Source organism: Vanellus vanellus (genome assembly GCF_965231255.1).
Source record: "Vanellus vanellus genome assembly, chromosome: 13".
Taxonomy (NCBI): domain Eukaryota; kingdom Metazoa; phylum Chordata; class Aves; order Charadriiformes; family Charadriidae; genus Vanellus; species Vanellus vanellus.
Window position 1 is genome coordinate 13,595,448 of NC_138918.1, and position 15,480 is coordinate 13,610,927.

At 45.9% G+C, this 15,480-nt stretch overlaps 1 long non-coding RNA gene across 1 annotated transcript; it reads left to right on the forward strand.

The window, feature by feature from the left end:
* The first annotated feature begins 1,260 nt into the window (after positions 1-1,260).
* Positions 1,261-14,948, forward strand: LOC309677303. Its single transcript, XR_014269677.1, has 6 exons — positions 1,261-1,362; positions 1,658-1,734; positions 3,393-3,497; positions 7,304-7,442; positions 13,250-13,403; positions 14,248-14,948. It is a non-coding gene; the product is annotated as an uncharacterized lncRNA (long non-coding RNA).
* The last annotated feature ends 532 nt before the right edge of the window (positions 14,949-15,480 follow it).

Here is a 15,480-nt window from a genome sequence, read left to right on the forward strand (position 1 = left end):
TCTGTCAGGCAGCGGGAGCTGCCCCTTAAGCAACGTAGTTTCCCCACCATATAACATCATTGCTGCAACCTCCCACTGCCGTTAGCCATCTCCGAAGGGCTATTATTGCCCAGTCTGTAGATGCTTGGGGTAAGCAAATGTCTGAAGCTGAGAAGTCTGGTATTTGTATGTTACAAGAAAATCCCTCAACCTTAAAATTGCTTATGGTAAAAAGCTCCAATTTGTAGATGTCACTGTCTTAACAGACCAAACCATCTCAGGAGTTTAAGAATAAACCTGCTGTACACTGGTGTGACTGGATATGGGGTGAGGGAGGGAGCAAAGACTGGCAAAGAATACAAAGAAGCTGTGTTTGAAGGAAAAGCATCTTAACAAACAGCCTTAATCTTCACCTTTCAGTAGTTAAGTCACAGTGCAGCTTCCTGCCATTATTAGAGCAATTAAAATGCAATTACTTTTTCATCTTTATTTCAGTTGTTGAATAATTAAAGCCACTTTACATCAAGTATGATCCATAAAAGAAGGCATTTTGCATGTGAAAAGCTGCAAAGGGTGGGAGACTTTGGGGTATCGGCAGTCAGCAGCGAGCAACTGAGATTGGTAATGCTACAGTAAGCTGCCTCCTTTGCGCAGCTCTACAGGATCATGGAAGGAGGCCAATTGCTGGATTTCTGTACTTTATCTTGATTAAACGGCTGTTTCAATTTGGTATCCACTCCTTTCATATTTGTAATCACTTTAAGATTTTCATTTTATAGTATTCACTTATTTAACTGCTTGTTTCCTGCCAAGTCTAAAAAAAGAAAGGCTTTTCCCTCCCTTCTCCTTTCTGAGCTGCAATAAAGGCAGGAGTTTACACAAAATTACTTCTATATTTAAAGTCTCCCGATGTAAATCTCTGGTCGCTTTAAATAGTCAGAGCTGGTACATATTGCAAGTAAGTATTGGAATGAAAGATCCTGAGCTGCAGGGGAAGGCTGGCAACTGCTGCAAGCGTGTGGGCAGCCTGATGGGCATCCCTGGGCATGGGGAGGGGACCCATGGGACCTATGCAGATGCTGCCCCTTCTCAGATCCTCCAGAAGATTTTGGGGATTGCTGTGATTCCTTTTCAGGTGTGTGCTGCCTACCTGCCAAGGGGCCGTGCCCCCCCGAAGGCTCCTGCAGCACTACTGGGTTGGGAATGGGAGAGCGGAGGCTGCTGGAGGCTCTGTGTTGTGGGAACTTCTCCAGTGATGCAGGAAGAGGAAAGCTCTCCCCACAGGGCTGCAGTGGTTGCCAGACTGCCAGCAGCAGAAAAACAGCGCCTTCTTGGTTCCTTATCACCCAAATTGAACATCATCCGTCTTGTATCTTAGCCAAGGTAATGGGAAAAGACTAATTGTGCTGGAAATGATGAAACTCTCTGAGGTTTTAATTTCATTATTAGAGACTAAGGAAATCAACATATTCTCAGGCAGCTGCTGGACTAGTTAGCTTTATCACACTCATTTGTCAACAGTTTTTATTGATGTTGAGGGATGTAGTTTAAAAAAAGTGAGCAGCAGGAAAGTTGGAATTATCTGAAGTGAGCTGCTGGAGAGAGGATCAAAAGTAGTGAGCAAATTCCTGTGCTATTGCCTGTTTGCCAACGAGTTCTGTCTTTATTGTCCCCTTAGCAAAACCAGTGAAATGCTTTGGGATCCTCAGAGGTGGCGGCATTGAATCATGTGTGAAATCGGTATGATCAGCTAAGGTAAACTCAAGGGTCACTACTAGAAGTTACTCCTGTGGACACATCAATCAGCTCACCTAGAACATATTTTTCAGATTACAGCCTAATAGCTAGGGCAGTTTAATCTCATCTGTCCAAGAATTGCACTGTACTGTAAACTGAGTTTAATTACTACATTTTAGGGACAAATAGCTTTTGAACTGCCTGTGTAGCTAATTTCTGAAGCCAGTCCTAGAGAAACTTATTATGAAACATTTTCGCTTTTTTGCTCCCCAGTGCTGACTGGTTTTAGCACATACCTTCAGAGGGCACAGGGAAGGGCAGGAAGACTGGCCAAACAGCAGGCTTGCAGAAAATCAAATTGGTCCTAAAACTTGGCTGGTTGCAAAAATTTGCCAAAAGAAAAGGCAGCTGTGGCACAGCCCTGCCGTAGCTGATCTATAGACAGTGGGGGCTGAAGTCTGCTTTTGCCTGCACTCAGTTGCAGTGCTGCAGCGTGGGGTTTGCTGGACCAGTTCCTGCTGTGCGCGGGTACGAGAGTCTAACAGGGTGCTGAGGAAATGACTACACAAAGAAAACTCAGGTTTCTTGATAAATTACACTAGGTTAAAAGTGTTAAAAGTGCACTCATGTAAGAAAAATAAAAGTAAAAGTAATGTAGTGAGCCTGTGGAACATTTGAATTTTAAATTGGATCTGGTCAGAATCTGGATCTGGTTGGGATTTGTATCTGATTGCTACAGACTTCCAGGACCTGGTCAGTCCTTGGCACAAACCTGGCCTAAGGACCAGGACTGTGTAACTGCAGGGACTGCGTTTTCTAGATTTTCCTGACTATCAAAAGTCTAATTTTCTTTCTTTCTAAATAAATATATCCAGAAGATGTTACAAAGAGCAGTGAGTGGCAGGACTGTAAATTGTGAGTCTCCTACTTCTTACTTTTCTTAAGTTATAGTGAAAAGGATGATGCAATGAGGGACAGATACTGCAAGGGGAAATCTAAAATCTATAGTAGGAGTAGTTCAGCTAAAAATGCTGGAGTCCAAAGGCTTCTTACAACGTGTGGGTTTTTCACATTCAAAAAGCAGTATGTAGCTTTGATGGTGTCTGAGATCTGAAAAACCCTCCCTATCCTTTCTATGGATTTTCTTTAGCCTTCTAAAGCTCAGTGATATGAATCAATCATATCTGAGCACCTCTGTAAAAATCTCATGTCCCTTCCACTATGAGTTTCACCCATCATTCCCATTTTCAATCAATAGAACAAAAGCCAACTTCAATCTTCATTCATAATTGGTACAAAAACAAGTTTGAGGTTTGAAAAGAAAGTTTTGATCATTTCTCCTTAACCCAACACTTCCCCTTCCCCAATATATGTGGTTTCTTTCCAGGTTTGGTAATAAGAGGGGCCTGTCAAGAGGGCATGAGTTCTCCTGGGGTTTCTGACACCACTGGAAGCAGCACTGGCCTTGCCTTTCATTATAGCTGAAAACCTCATAAGGCCACGTGTGATCAGAAACCTTTTGAGATTTACAGAGATGGAAGTGTTGAATGACCAAGGAAAAGCTGGAGCAGTCATCTGAGCTAGCTCTCCAGAGGCACTGTTACCTCTTGGTCAGGGGAGATTTAGTCTCTTCAGCTCTGTTTCATACAATTCTGCTCTCTTCTGTCTCTTTCCAGTTGTACAGAGGCGCACAAGGCTTCATTACGTCAGACCTCAGGGAATACCTAACCTGGACTTTATATAGACCACTGGTTCAGGACATTTCATGGACATCACTAGTGGTAAGATCCATGTTTAAAGGGTCTGTGGGGTTTCAGGGGTGTTTGGACTTGGGGGGCAGAGTCCCAGTTTTCATGGCTCTTTCTGGCACTGCAAGCATCGTGAAGCACAGGCACCCTATAGCGGCTCCAGGTCAGCGTGATCTCGGGGTCATTCATAACCAGTCATAAATTGCCCAGCCTTTCTGCACAGTGGAGGTTTGGCTTTGCTGTGATTTTTGAGGCAGGGAGGAAAGTTAAAGAGCAGATAAAGGAAAACACAGACATTGGTTTGTGTTTGAGTGATTGGAGCCCGGTCCCATACCCCAGGAGCCAGTGTGCCTGTAGCATGCTCAGGAGCCGGGGGAACAGAAAAAGAGGTGGCGTAAGGACAGTATGTCACTGCTGCAGGAATGCTGGGTGCTTTAGGTGGAAATTAGAGCAGAGCTTGGACTTTTCTGCTTGTTAAATTAAGGCTAGCTGACTCCTTTACTTGCTTTTACTAGACCTGCTGGCCAACGTGCAGAATAGCCACAAAAATTACCATCATCACAGACTTTATCCACTGCCTGGTCTTACAGTGAAGCAAGGTTTACCCTGCTTGGTTTTACAGTGAAACCGTAATTCTGTCCTCTCTATCACAGTCACTGCAGGGCACGAGGCTCCTCGAGGTGACAGAGCCAGGGATGACATTTCTTTCCAGGCTGCCATGCCTGGGCTGGCTGTGCTGCAATGAGAATCAGCAACCACAGGAGGAGGGTGGAAAATTACCTGCCAAGTCATTTGGTTTCCGTGTGAGTGGACCCCTCCCAGTTCACTCTGCTGCAGAACTTTTCTCTAAACACGTATTCCTGCAGCTTGCAGCCAATTCCACTTGCCTTTCCTCCTGCAATTTCTCCTGTCCTTGAATTTGATCGAACCAAGCTGTAACCAGTGTGGTATTCAGGTCTCGGAGGATATCATTTCATGAGCCGTGCTCCAAAAAATTAGAAGAGTTGACCCATTGCTCTCCTCACCCCAAACATGCAGCAAGGCCTGGGCTTGACTTGGGGAGTTGATGAAATTTTATTAAATTAGGCAATTTTTCTCTGCAGATATTGATTTCTATGAAACACCTCAGGGTATTTGCTAACATAAACATTGCTCTGTTTGTTTACATCAATAGGAGGAAAAGAGCCCTTATTACTGAAATTTTGCCTTATTCCCTCAAGCTTCTCCCTGGGAGCCAGAACGTAGGCAATATTGATACCTGCTTTTTTAATTTAGGGCCAATTTTCTATATAGATGGATGTGACGATGCATAAATAATACACCACTTTGCTGCATGGATTGTTTATTCCAGACCTCATTGGCATGCACAGCGCACAGGCAAACCAAAAGCTTCTCTGGATGGGTATTGTCAGATAACTTGCCAGGTTGTTCCCTAGAGAAAATCATCAGGCACACAGAGCTGGAGTTTGTGAAGTCCTTCTATTTTACCCTTTCAATACACTCTGTGCTGGTACAGCAAAGTTCAGGCTGAATCAGCACTCCCATTAAAATTCCTTATTTTCAGGAATTTATAAGTTGCCCGTGAAAAGAAAGAGAGCAGGACACGATGTGCAAGAGCGGAGCTCCGGAGCTCCGGGATGAAGTCGTTCGCACTCAATTTTAAAAAGCAGACAAAACCAGAGCGACAAACGCTTTTTTTGTACCGCAAACAATGGTGCTGAGTGGCTGTCAGGCTGCAGCCTGTGGGCACTGGGGACATCATGCTGTGTAACTCAGAGCGTTTGGCCATCTGTGCCTGCACCCCATCGTCCCCCCGCTCTGCCCGCACAGGCGGGAGAAGGGGCCCTTCACGTTTCGGAGGGCTGCTGGGCTCCAAGGGGACACAAACGCCTGGACAGCTTGTTTGCTGTGGAGCTTATCATGGTACATGATATATTCTAGTTAAACAGATTATGAAAGGCCCAATTCTCCCATTAATTGCAAAATTCTCAAGAACTTCATTATGAACAGGCCTTAAATGTGCAGTTTAGAGCCTTAATCACTTGATATGCCATATGCCATTCCCCAAATCTAATACTGTGAGCAAAACCCACTCCTAAGTGCTTTATGATGAACTCAATTTACAGCTGATACCAAATAATATTCAATTCTCTCTTACTGTCTTACTGCTGGGAAGTATCATCTTCTGCATTTTTTCTATGGAAGTACATTATTAAATCTGCTGAAATGGGGAGTGAAAGGGGTTGGATTTAGAAATGTTGGGTACTAAACCCTGACCTGCTCTTAGTCTGAGGGCAGTCTTCGTGTTTCCTGAAAAAATGGGGAATGGCGACCAACCCCTCTGTCTCTGCCCAGCTTGTAGAGTACTGGCTCGCATAATGACAGCATATTAAATTTACATTAGGTTTATAGTTTATAGCAGTGCCTCACTGGCTCCATAATGCACGGAAGCAGTCTCAGCATCCAGATGCTGGAATGGCCCATGATTTTGGAAGCTAACGTAAGTGTAAAGGCTTTTCCTCAGCTGACTGCGTGCTGTTGGGTGTTAGTTGTTTCAGATTAGCAAGGGCCTACCTCTTCTCCCAGCATCTAGTGATGACAAGGGAACACACTACTGGCTGGATTAATTTTTTTTTTAAATGTTTGTTACTAAATTTTGCAGAAATGCAAGCAGGGAAATATAGGCCTGAGAAGCTTAGTCAAAGCAAGCCTATTACCCAGAGGAAATTACAGCAGCCTTGCATGTATTACTGGGGAAAAAAAGAAAGACAAAAGATATTTTGTTAAATGAGCGTTGTTTGGGTTGTATGCTGGAATTGTTTTTTTGGTTAGTAAGTAATTGCCAGGCTAAGCTGCAATAATAATATAAGCATGGCAATAAGATAACGAATGCTGATGGATAGCTGATGTAAATTTAGATGAGTGATCCGACTGGCCGCAGAAGAGCAAGGTGTCCTAGTTAATGGGCAGGAAAGGCTTGGAAACATGAATATGTAAAGTATAGTGAGTGAGGCATAAGAGCCAAGTTAAAAGCAATGTTTTAGATGTACTTTCTTCTGCCTGGTGGCCATCAACACGCCACAGTCCTGTGCTATCAGCCTCAGGTGAGGAGGCTGCACGCTTGAAGATTTTCATAGCAAAGATGTGCTAACACACAGAGCTTGTTTTCTGATGCATGTTCATGAGGAGGGCTTGGAGGGCCTGGTCAATGGGGAGAATGGGAGTACTGGCTGCTTTTTATTTTATTTTTTTTAGACACACAAATTCTGTGTCTAAGTTAGGCTTTTAGGCTCCCTCTGTAGTAAGCAGAAACAGATAAGCTGCCTTTGTGGGCAACTATTCTAGTTGCTCCTGACTTTCCTCATCCGCCTTGTCTCAGGGCCCCTAACCAGATTAGCGAGAAGAAATTAAATCATTCCCCAGAGCTGGCCAGGTTTTCCTACCCAGCCCAAATTTTTCTGGCAGGCAACTGAAGCCCTTGTAGGAACAGAGGGAGATGCTAGTTGGAGAGTTAACACGTCAAACCCAGTACCGTCTGTCACACAAAGCTACAAACAAACAAGTAACTCTAATCTAGGTTAGACCAACCTGTTAGATCAACGGCTTTGCTCCTGCCCATGGCAAAATGCTCACCTTCCTTGCTGTGTGCTGAAAAGACTCGTGTTGTCTCTACTTTCACCAGTTTAAGTAAGTGACCTTCCCTCTTCAAAAAGTGCCTAAAAACCTGGCTGGGCCGATAGGTGAGCACGGCAGGATAGGGACAGAAATTAAACATTAATGCCAGAAATATAGAAGTATTTTTTTTTTTTCTTAATTTTTAAATTTCTATAAACCTGCAGCTGAGGAGCAGTTCCCCGGAGGATCACTCACACAGCCAGTGTCACAGATGCTCTCACGCCGACATCGCTGCCTGGCCAAAAACTTCCCACGGGCACCGCGACACCTGATGCAAACAGTGCACAGCCCCGGGGGGACTTGGTAAGCAGAGCTCATAAGGCTGACAGTGGGAATAAATGCATTTTGTGTGTAAGAGGTGAGCTCCCTCAGCTGCATGTTAGCCCCACAGCAGCAAGAGAGAGTCCCTGGAGTGCTGCTGGGGGCAGTGGGGCTGAGCACACCTCCTGCCTTATCATGCACCAGCCTTACTCAGCTACCAGAGGCAGTCACTTACTTTCCCCAGGCTGACTTTACTCTCAAGTGCTGCTCACTGTGAAGCTAATTGTCTCCTTTTAACAGCCTGGGGGGACACCCAAGATTTCTGGGTGTCACCCATTGCTGTAGCCCCCACCGGCAGTGTCCCGTCCCCCCGTCAGGGCGGTGCAGGGCTCCAGCCTGGCCTGCAGTGCCGCATTGGTTCAGGGGATGGAGGGCTCTGAGGAGCAACGGGAATGCGACTAGAGCTTGAATTTCAAAATATGATTTGTTGTTTCATAATTATTAAATCTAGGGCATAGGGGGGGTAATCTAGGGTTGGAAGGTGTCTATTTGGTTGAGCACTGCGGAAGGGTGGCAGGCGAGGGCCCAGGGGTCCCTCCTTTCCTCAGGCACTTCGGTTGCAATGTCCCCATCCCATACACGGGCATTTTTCATTATGAGAGTGTGCGTATTGGACAGCATGTGCGGAGGGTGCAAATATGGGACCAAGTATGCCAGGGCCTATACTGGTATGCCAGCTCCTACTGCCCTCACTCCTGCTCTGAGCAGTGGCCGGGGACCCAGTGAGGCCGAAGGGTTCAGCCAGAGGTCTCACCAGCCCCTCGCTGGCGGCAGCTGCCTGACACCCCAACCCGTGGAGCAGAGCTGAGCCGTGGTGGGTCGCTCCTCCCAGCCCCGGCACCAGGGTGAAGCCACAACTGCGTGTTGGCAGGGACTGGCTGGATGAGGCTGAGCCGCCGGCGGGGCGGACGAGCGGGAGGCTGGTGTGATTATGCTCCTAAATGGCTTTGGGCAAGATGCCTCACACGAGGTGGGGGGCTTGAAAAATTACTTGAGATGTGCAGCCAGCCCTGGCATGTCTCTTAAATGAGAACCATCTTTTTTGCTGGGATAATCTATCATACTTGAAACATTCTGAAAGGCTGTATCTTTCCCCCTAACCACCTTTATCATTTTAATTTAAAAGCTTTTTAAAATTATCGTCCAAATAAATGATAAGTAGTAACAGGGTAAACTGCTCTGAGCTCTCCATTAGTGCAAACAATGCAAAGCGACTGTGCTCTATTTACAGAAAATTAATGAACGTAAAAAAGATGAACTGCACGTCATTCTAGTGATCGTAAGTTGTTTTTCATGCAAGGAGGCTTGCAGCTTTATACATTAAATTCTGGGACAAAAGAAACATCTCTGCAATATTAATAGTTGTAATATATGATTGTATGTGAATGGAATAGAAATAACATTTATTTTATTTAATGAAGACTAATGAAGTTGTTCTGATCTTTCCATTACAGTTTCAACGAGTTTTTCTAATCAAGGAGATCCTACTTTTTGAAAGCTAATTTTTCATTTTAAATTTCTGAAATGCCAGCAGAACACTGAAATGCAAAGGCAATATTGTAGGATGTCAGAACATTCCCAATTCTAACGGGAAGTTGATGCATTTCAGGGGGTTTGTTTTGTTTTTGATGAAAAGAAAAAAACCTCTCAGGCTATTACAGAAAAGTTTTTTTCTGTCATGGTGCCTTATCTGTAGACAAATATGGCAGATACTTGTCAGTGGGCTTATCCATAGCTGGATGGAAAAAAGGGGTCTGTTTCCCAAACCTGATCAGGGCAGAATATCATGCAGTTTAAAATAAAGGACATAGTGTTGAGGGATGGAGGGAGGGAAAGAGGTAATTACTGAAACAAACTCCTCTAGGGGCACCAAAGTCAGCACAGCTCGTCTTTGAATAGTGCCCTGAGCCCTCTAAGCCTGGTTACAAATACTGGAAAGCAAATAGGACCGTCCTTTTTTGGGGGGAGGGTATTTATGTTCGGCTTCACAAAAGAGCATGGCCATAGGAACCCACCCCATCTTTGTGATGATGCAAAGGGAGAACATGGACCTGCCAACAGTATGTGTGGCTAGTAACGGAAGGGCACTGACAGTCCCGTTGGTGTTGTGGGCACCTAGACTAGCTCATGGGCAGGACAGAGCGCCTAAGGCAGGCGAGGGGAAGCTCCTTCAGTGGGGAAACAATTTAAACCTGTATCTCTTCTACTTCCTGGGCAAATGAGGTAGCAACAGAAACATGGAGGAAGGGAGAAAAGACAGCTCTGCCCTTTCATTGCTGCCTGCAGCTATGCTCCCTAAAACCCCATGGGAATCCCTGGGGGTACTTATTGCTGGTGGGTGTCTCTAGGTGGACCTGCCCCGTACCCCTCTGTCAGCTGCCGGGTTTCAGACCATGTGTTGCAGCGCTGCTTCTAGAGGAAAAAAATGTGGAGTAGTTGCACAAAATTCTGTTGTCTTAATTTCTGTCATATATATCTTATGCTGTGTTGGTGCTGCTACATAAATCTGCTGTCTAACAACTTCTCATAGCATTAATAGGGTTGTTGAGCCTTCAACATTTTTCACACCTGACAGTTTCTTAGAATGCATCAATTATTTTCCTACCTGTGTTCACAGTTTTGTTGTCATTTGGAAAAAGAAAAAAAAAAGAAAAGAGAGGATTGATTTTATTTTTGTTTTAAACAGAAGAACTGAAGTCTTTCATAGCCTTTATATAAGCACAAATGTGATAACTACCAAATCTGATGGTGAAATCTGAACTGGTGAACTGCCATTTTCAGGCCAGCAGCTGTGAAGCTGAAGAAGCAGGACAAGAAAGTCATACTGAAAAATAAGATGAAAAAAATCACTACCTATTAGTGCCATTTCTAGCTGCATTGATGCACTGAAGCACATGTAAACACCCACAGAAACTCACAGAAAATGTTTCTATCCTATAACATTTCATTGCTATGCACTGGGTAAAATTTCCCAGTATCATTTATTTTGGGCTGAGAAACAACTGGCTTCTCCCATTCTGCCTTTCCTTCCTTAGCAATTTGGTTTTATTTTGCCATCTGCCTTGTGCCCCAGGCTCCCCCCAACCCCTGCCTCAGTTTCCTTTCATTCCCCTGCTCTCCCCATTAGACACCACTTCTCCAGCTTAATGCTGGAATGATGCCCTGGAGATGGCAGGTTGGTGAGACCTTCCTGGCACCTTCTCTGGTGCTTCTGGAATGGCACCATGGCTTGCAATGGCAGACAGGTTCTTGTCATATTCAGGAGCCCCGATGTCATACTAGCCTTTGTTTTTTTTAAAAAAAAAAGACAAAAAGGCTTTTGTCCCCATGTACTTTGTGCTTTCCCTCAGCAGTGTCACCCACACATTTACTTGACTTCTTTCTTGCCCTTACACTGATAAAATAGAAAGCTGACAATTTTAATAAGTATAGACTTTTCTGCCTAATTGAGATTAACACAGACAGTTAAAGTATTAGCACAGGAGCTGAACCTTGGTGCCTTTCAGGAATTGCTCATCTATTTGCTGGGTCAGGTTCTGATTAGTTATTTTAACACTTAAATATTTGCAGTGCAATGTCAAGGGATAGACCTACTTATGCAGTCCTGCCCTTCAGAGCATGCACAGGGAGAAAACGCCCTCGCCAACATACATACATACATGTGTACACACACACACACGCATGCATGCGCACGCACGCACACACACACACACACAGGTGTTAGCCAAAACTGTGGGCATCACCCATCCTTGTGTGGTCAGGAAGCAGTGTGACCCAGCAACCTGCCCCTTTGGAGCCCCTGGCTCCTCCTCATGCCTGTGTGGGTGACTCGAGAGGCTGCTGCCCTCGGGATGAAATGGAGCGATAGAATGCCTCCAGAAGAGACAGACATCACATTAAATTTATAGTGGTTGCAACCACCAGTAACTGCTGGGTTGGTGACCTTGAGCAAGTCACCTTCACCCTTGCTTCTGCCACCCCCAGAAACACAGCGTGCTTGCTGGAAGACCTGCCCTGCTGGCCATGAACTCTTTAAGGAATAGAAGCGGATTTTCTAAGGGTTTTTTTTTAGTACTTTCATGCTTTTCACATGTGATGGGGGAGCGACAGTGTTCTCATGCACCTGTCGCTGCGGCTCCGAGGTGCGGCAGGAGCGGGGGAAGCAGGGCAGGGAGGGCAGGGGGCTCAGCCCGTGGCCCCAGGGGAGGGCAGTGAGGTGACCTCTTGGCTGTACCCCAAACCCCGCTCCCCGCAGCTGCCTCTTTCCCCTTGCTGGATGCTTCCAGCGGAGACCCAGCCCCGCGGGAGCTCTGAGCTTTGCCTGCAAATGACAGCCAGAGGCGGCTGGATGCTGCTCACCCTCCTGTGCCCACCGGGCTCGGTGCTGCAAGAGGTAAATCTAGAAGGGGCCTTAACCCACCGAACCCTACAGCCCTGCTGTATTTCCCAAGATGTGGCTTTGTCTCCAGTTACCCTCCCCCTCCTCCTCCTTCCTTGCCCCCTCTCAGTTTCGGTGGTGTAGAGGTCTCTGCTGGCTCTTCCCGTCACGATTTATAAAAAAAAAAACAAATCCGCGTTGCAATGGAAGCAATTAAAGGCATGGCAGAACCCATCAGGAGCAGGATTTGGCCCCCGGGGGAGCGGGGGCCCATCTGTGGCCCCAGCCAGCATGGCTGCCGGCCGGCCGGGAGCTCGGCACACGGCCGGGGCCGTGGGCGCAGAGCAGGGAGGAACAGGAGAGGGGAAAAAAATAACACCCAGGGAAATTATTTACGTGACTTTGATTCCTGCACAAATCTTGCCCTAAAAAGGGCACAGCTGTCACTCCATTTGTCAACATCAGCAAGTAATTATGTAAAGAAAAACATCATTGTACTTTTGACTTTGATGCTTGTTGTATCGGCCAGAGACCGATAGATGGACCACTTGGATTACGTGAGGTAATCGCACGGTGTGAATGTGCAAAGCTGGAAGGGCTCTGGCTTCAGCTAAGCTTGTTATTTTTTTCCCTCATAATAATAGAGTGAGAATTGAGAAAGAGAGAGAAAATTAGCAGTAGAAAAAGCAGCTCCTCTTTGTGGAATAGACAGTTTAATTTATTCCCGAGCACAATGTACCTGAAGAATGATAAGCAACAACTTTGATATCATGCTAAATAAATAAAAAAGAAGTTATATAACCTAATTTTCTCTGGGTCTTACAGCAGTTTCTATTTTATCAGCTTTCATTTAACCGGAGCAAAATTAATAAGATGAGAAAAGTAGGGCTACCTGGAATACTATGAGATGTCTTAAAATGAAAAAGGAAGTGTCTGTAAGCTAATTCTTTTGTGAGCAGGTCGTGGCATGGCAGTTCAGGAGGGCTGACCTCCAGGAGCAGCTGGTGCTGGGTGAGTGGCACTGGTGGCAGGGTCCTCAGGTCCCCAGGCTGGAGCCCACCAGCAGAGTGAGTGACTCCACATGGGTCCTCGCCCTCGGGCTGGTCGGGGTGCTTGGGCTTGGGATGCCACCGCCCGCGTTGTGGAAGTGGGGGGACCAGGGGAGGAGAAATGTCCACCCGAGCCTCAGCTGCGTTGAATGCAAACTCAGTGCTCCCAAGCATTGCAGCCACCCCCAGGATTTCAGGGGCAGCTGATTAAGACACGTTAAAATGATTGACTCCATGTGAGAGCACAGGCAGCCCTTTAGTTAATAATTTCCTCCCATTCTCCCCTCTCGTTCCCCAAGAACAAGAACTAAGTAGAAAAGAAAGGAAAAGATGAAGTAAACATTTTTTATGTATATTTCCAGATTTTGATTCTGTTTGGATTAGAGATGAACCAACACTACAACTGCAACAAGAGTGGATGGTGACAGCCACACGCCTGCCTTCCCCACAGCCTTGGACGTTCACGTGCAGCAACATGGAGCCCATCAGTCTGCCACCAGCTGAAGGTGGCGTCAGGTATGGCTTTAGCCGTTTCAGCTTTGTGTGTGTTTTAAAATCAGTCTGGAAGGAATAGTGGATATGAGGGTTTAGATGTAAAATTCCCCATTAAAAAAAAAGCAGTGTTAGGTAATTTTTTTTGTCTCCTGTTGCATTGCGAAAGGGGGTGTGATCAAGCATATAGAAAATAAAAAAAACCAAACCACCTGTGAAGAGGCTCCTTTGCAGCAGTTTTACTTTTGATGAGTAAAACTAACATTAAGCCAAAGAGGAAGGTGTCAGTGTGTCTGGTTAGCTGGTGAGGGGGAATTGCGTTTGTGCAGAAATCCAGCCTGCAGAGCTGCCGCAGGTTGTACTGCAGCAACATCTTTTGGACTCGATGTTTCTGAGAGGCTTAAACGCCCCAGCAAAAAGGGGAAGGTCCCCTTCGCTTCAGCCGAGGAGGCTGTTCAGCTGCCGGGCACACAAAGCGTGTCCTCCTTCTCCACCCTGGGGCTGAGCTTAAAGGCTTCTGGTAAGGAGCCGAGCTGAAGCGAGGAGTGCCTGGGAGCTGGCTCACCCTCCTCCCGAAAGCAATGCCCGTCTACCAGACACTGGTCCCAGGGCATAAATAACTCTCGTAACGGTCTGGCATGGAACTAAGCCTCTTACTTTACACGCGTTGTAACCGTGCTGCTGGGAGTGAACTTGTACATGCAAATTGTACATCAGTAAACAGTGACAAATGTGGCCTGATTCCTCAGGCGTTAGGCATTTACACTGCTATCTTTTGTGCGCTGGAAACACAAAATGGGAATGGGAAAATAAATTAGCCAGTATTAAGGCTTATTTCACTAGGACTTATCTTTTTTTTTTGCAAAAGGATGAAGCTCCCTGGTTGCGCAGCACTTTGAGAGACGCTAGCCATAAAGAAGCCATGGGTGCTTTTGGCTCGCTTCCTGCAGCGCTTACTGCTTTCACACCACTCAGATAATGATAAGCCGTGGGTGTGCATGGCTCAGCAGGTCATTACGCAGCTCCCACTCTGGCCCGCGGCACCAGTCTCACCGCTTGTCCCGCAGCGTCGAGTGACGTACAGACAGGGGCTACAGGCAGACGCTTGCTGAGCACTCTGGCTATCGGGCCAAGGGCACCTCTAGCCCAAAATGCATCTGAGAGGTCGACTGAAAAAGGCTGGGGGCTGCTTCGTGTCAGAGCTGCGCTGCAATGTAACCCCTGCTGTGGACTCACCTTCATTGTACCAACAGGCTTTCCACCATAAAGAAGGTAAAGCCAGAACATAGCAGGCTGCAGATATGCTTTGCACTCGATTGTGGTAGAGAAATATATTGCAGATGGTATTTACTTAAAAGACAAGTAAATTTTTATTTTTGTGTCTGCTTGGAATAAACCTAATTAAAAGCTAAGCAGAGTGTTTTCCTCTTCACTTAAAATATTACAATTAGAGGCAACATCTGTGTTGCACAATTTATTATTTGTATACACAATGTTGTAAAATACACTTTACCAACATTATAAACTGGTGTACAAAAAGCCTGCAACTAACTAATTAAACAACATTAAAATGCTAATCTAAATTGGAGTAAGATATCTCAGTATAATTTCTTGTCTTTAAAGTTTTTTTCTTATTCCATTACAGAACCCCAGGGAAACTGTGCTCTGGGGGGGTCCTTTCACCGTGTACGAGGTCTGTTGAATACTGAGTTGAACTCAATATTGGGATGGTAGAATTGGTGAAATGTCCCATGGAGTGTCCTTGAATCAACAAAATTTGAGTCAAACAAGACTTCAGGGGTCACAGTCACAGGCACAGGGAGCAGACACGATCTTTGCACCTTATGGTACATGGCGAGGACAGCTTTTCATCCCCAGAAGTTACCTAATGCAGAACACAATGGAAGTTCTCTCTGCAAGGACAAAGAATTGCTTGCTGCCATGCAAGAGTCCAGCTGTATTCAGCTTTATTCTACACTGGTGTTGCATTCAGTCCCTCTCTCCCTCTCCCCTTATCTCTCACCTCAACCAATTCCTTAAACAGTCCCTTCCACTTCCATCCATCCTGCTGTTAAACCCCGGCAGGGCTTGCACCCTCCCG